Genomic DNA, 4,732 nt, shown 5'->3' with positions numbered 1-4,732 from the left:
GTGGCAGAGGAGGACCAGACTATTCACAGATAGCGGCCCAACGACTCCCAGAGCCGGTCGTGCGGCGCGCGAGGTCTGCTCTCTTCACAAGAGGCTTTATTAGGGAGTGCTAAGGCAAGGTTCTGTGCCCTCCACCCTCATCGCAACACCCATGGGAGCCTCCGGTCGTCAATAGACCGCCGCACCGGCCTCTGACTGACTCTCAGAATGGACGGAAAGAGCCGGGTAAGCCTTTCAAAAGATTCGACCACGTGCCGAAAACTTTAGACTTCCGTGAGCTCTCCGGCTTGCACCGAGACCCGAAGTCGACGTGCTAAGCACCACGGGACCCCTTTCGCCTGCAGGTCCCGAGCCGCCTTTATTTGCTGTTACGAGCATCGTGTGCCCCATACCTGCGTGACGAGCACCGCAGGGCGGCAGAGCCATCGCACTTGGCCGGGTGGCAGAGGAGGACCAGACTATTCACAGATAGCGGCCCAACGACTCCCAGAGCCGGTCGTGCGGCGCGCGAGGTCTGCTCTCATCACAAGAGGCTTTAGGGAGTGCTCAGGCAAGGGTCAGCCCGCAGCCTTCCTGGCAACACCCAGGGGAACCAGGCCACTCGCGTCTCTCGCCTTCATTTTCGACACGAGCGCCTGCGGAGGGCCACCACCCCCTCCGATTGTCAAGAGACCTCCGCACCGGCCTCTGACTTACTCTCAGAATGGACGGAAAGAGCCGGGTAAGCCTTTGAAAAGATTCGACCACGTGCCGAAAACTTTAGACTTCCGTGAGCTCTCCGGCTTGCACCGAGACCCGAAGTCGACGTGCTTAGCACCACGGGACCCCTTTCGCCTGCAGGTCCCGAGCCGCCTTTTATTTTTGTTACGAGTATCGTGTTCCCCAAACCTGGGTGACGAGCACCGCAGGGCGGCAGAGCCATCGCGCTTGTCCGGGTGGCAGAGGAGGACCAGACTATTCACAAATAGCGGCCCAACGACTCCCAGAGCCGGTCGTGCGGCAGGCGAGGTCTGCTCTCATCACAAGAGGCTTTAGGGAGTGCTCAGGCAACGGTCAGCCCGCAGCCTTCTTGGCAACACCCAAGGGAACCAGGCCACTCGCGTCTCTCGCCTTCATTTTGGACACGAGCGCCTGTGGAGGGACGGCCGGAGTCAACGTGGGGTTTGCCCGCCCTCCAATAGTGTCAAAAGACCGCCGCACAAGTCTCTGACTGACTCTTAGAACAGACAGAAAGAGTTTGTCAAATCTGTCAAAAAATTGACAAAGTGTCAAAAATTCGACTTCCAAGAGCTCTCCGGCATGCACTCATACCTGTCATTAAAGTGCTATGCCCGTGGAACCGTTTTTCGGATGCCTTTCAGAACGGTCCCGCGCCGCCATTTTGTTCTAAAAATCGTGTTCCCATATATCTCCGGGTACCCCGCCAACCTCACTGCGGAAAAACTACAAGTGGCACTGAATGGGTCTGAATTCCAAATTTGACTGCATCGGTCTGGAACTCGGTCCGGTCAAAACCGTTTGGATTTTTCTCGGTCCGGACTTCCGCGACAGACAAAGTTAAAGTTTTCGGGCTGCAGGCACAAAACGACAGCTGGCCATTTGCCGGGCTCAATTCACCCAATTCCTCCGGCACTTCGGAGCACATGTTCGGTGTAAGTTTGCGAATCTTTCCCGATGCTTCAGCATTTTCCTCCGCTGACACTTAGAATATTTTTCACACTTTGCTGAAAATTTTTCTAAGTGTTTTTTTCCAAGTTTTCCTGGTTACTGATTTCTTCTTTTTAAACATTTTTCTAAGTTTTTCTGGTTACTGATTTCTTCTTTTTAAACATTTTTCGCAGTTTGTCTGGTTACTGATTTCTTCTTTTTAAACATTTTTCGCCGTTTTTCTGGTTACTGATTTCTTCTTTTTAAACATTTTTCGCCGTTTTTCTGGTTACTCATTTCTTCTTTTTAAACATTTTTCTAAGTTTTTCTGGTTACTGATTTCTTCTTTTTAAACATTTTTCTAAGTTTTTCTGGTTACTCATTTCTTCTTTTTAAACATTTTTCTAAGTTTTTCTGGTTACTCACTTCTTCTTTTTAAACATTTTTCTAAGTTTTTCTGGTTACTGATTTCTTCTTTTTAAACATTTTTCGCCGTTTTTCTGGTTACTGATTTCTTCTTTTTAAACATTTTTCTAAGTTTTTCTGGTTACTCATTTCTTCTTTTTAAACATTTTTCGCCGTTTTTCTGGTTACTGATTTCTTCTTTTTAAACATTTTTCTAAGTTTTTCTGGTTACTGATTTCTTCTTTTTAAACATTTTTCTAAGTTTTCCTGGTTACTCATTTCTTCTTTTTAAACATTTTTCTAAGTTTTCCTGGTTACTCATTTCTTCTTTTTAAACATTTTTCTAAGTTTTCCTGGTTACTGATTTCTTCTTTTTAAACATTTTTCGCAGTTTTTCTGGTTACTGATTTCTTCTTTTTAAACATTTTTCTAAGTTTTTCTGGTTACTGATTTCTTCTTTTTAAACATTTTTCTAAGTTTTTCTGGTTACTCACTTCTTCTTTTTAAACATTTTTCTAAGTTTTTCTGGTTACTCACTTCTTCTTTTGAAACATTTTTCTAAGTTTTTCTGGTTACTGATTTCTTCTTTTTAAACATTTTTCGCAGTTTGTCTGGTTACTGATTTCTTCTTTTTAAACATTTTTCGCCGTTTTTCTGGTTACTGATTTCTTCTTTTTAAACATTTTTCTAAGTTTTTCTGGTTACTCACTTCTTCTTTTTAAACATTTTTCTAAGTTTTTCTGGTTACTGATTTCTTCTTTTTAAACATTTTTCGCAGTTTTTCTGGTTACTGATTTCTTCTTTTTAAACATTTTTCTAAGTTTTTCTGGTTACTGATTTCTTCTTTTTAAACATTTTTCTAAGTTTTTCTGGTTACTCACTTCTTCTTTTTAAACATTTTTCTAAGTTTTCCTGGTTACTGATTTCTTCTTTTTAAACATTTTTCGCAGTTTTTCTGGTTACTGATTTCTTCTTTTTAAACATTTTTCTAAGTTTTTCTGGTTACTGATTTCTTCTTTTTAAACATTTTTCTAAGTTTTTCTGGTTACTCACTTCTTCTTTTTAAACATTTTTCTAAGTTTTCCTGGTTACTGATTTCTTCTTTTTAAACATTTTTCGCAGTTTGTCTGGTTACTGATTTCTTCTTTTTAAACATTTTTCGCAGTTTTTCTGGTTACTGATTTCTTCTTTTTAAACATTTTTCTAAGTTTTTCTGGTTACTCACTTCTTCTTTTTAAACATTTTTCTAAGTTTTTCTGGTTACTCACTTCTTCTTTTGAAACATTTTTCTAAGTTTTTCTGGTTACTGATTTCTTCTTTTTAAACATTTTTCGCAGTTTGTCTGGTTACTGATTTCTTCTTTTTAAACATTTTTCGCCGTTTTTCTGGTTACTGATTTCTTCTTTTTAAACATTTTTCTAAGTTTTTCTGGTTACTCACTTCTTCTTTTTAAACATTTTTCTAAGTTTTTCTGGTTACTGATTTCTTCTTTTTAAACATTTTTCGCAGTTTTTCTGGTTACTGATTTCTTCTTTTTAAACATTTTTCTAAGTTTTTCTGGTTACTGATTTCTTCTTTTTAAACATTTTTCTAAGTTTTTCTGGTTACTGACTTCTTCTTTTTAAACATTTTTCTAAGTTTTCCTGGTTACTGATTTCTTCTTTTTAAACATTTTTCGCAGTTTGTCTGGTTACTGATTTCTTCTTTTTAAACATTTTTCGCAGTTTTTCTGGTTACTGATTTCTTCTTTTTAAACATTTTTCTAAGTTTTTCTGGTTACTGATTTCTTCTTTTTAAACATTTTTCGCAGTTTTTCTGGTTACTGATTTCTTCTTTTTAAACATTTTTCTAAGTTTTTCTGGTTACTCACTTCTTCTTTTATAACATTTTTCTAAGTTTTCCTGGTTACTGATTTCTTCTTTTTAAACATTTTTCTAAGTTTTCCTGGTTACTGATTTCTTCTTTTTAAACATTTTTCTAAGTTTTTCTGGTTACTCATTTCTTCTTTTTAAACATTTTTCGCAGTTTTTCTGGTTACTGATTTCTTCTTTTTAAACATTTTCCTAAGTTTTCCTGGTTACTGATTTCTTCTTTTTAAACATTTTTCTAAGTTTTCCTGGTTACTCATTTCTTCTTTTTGATCATTTTTCTAAGTTTTCCTGGTTACTGATTTCTTCGTTTTGAACATTTTTCTAAGTTTTCCTGGTTACTCACTTCTTCTTTTCAAACATTTTTCTTCGTTTTTCTGTTTACTCATTTAGCACTTTCAGGCACTTTCCGATCATTTCCTCGTTCCCGATTTCACCCTTTAAAACGCTTTCGGGCATTTCCCTAAGTTTTGCGGTTCACTCGTTTGGGACTCACTGACACCTTCTCTAGCTTCCCTGCTCACTTTTTTCGTACTGTTGAGAAAATTCGAACCCTTTCCTTAACTATGCCGGTTACTGACTTCACCGCTTCAGACCCTTGTCCCCGTAATGAAAGATACCATTTCCCACCGTGGGAAATGCACGAAAATCGGACTGAACACGGGGGAGGCTCCCCCCTCGAAGGCGAGACCGTCGGCAGAACCGCCGGGTCAAACCCGGCTGAGCTACCCGGCTTACAAGTCTCAAAGTCGGTATGAGCAGTCACGTCCACCCCCATTCCCTTTTGGACCACTTCCCACGGTTCCAAATGC

Source organism: Chiloscyllium punctatum, unplaced genomic scaffold (assembly GCF_047496795.1).
Source record: "Chiloscyllium punctatum isolate Juve2018m unplaced genomic scaffold, sChiPun1.3 scaffold_628, whole genome shotgun sequence".
NCBI lineage: Eukaryota > Metazoa > Chordata > Chondrichthyes > Orectolobiformes > Hemiscylliidae > Chiloscyllium > Chiloscyllium punctatum.
Note: the sequence above shows the minus strand (reverse complement) of the source record.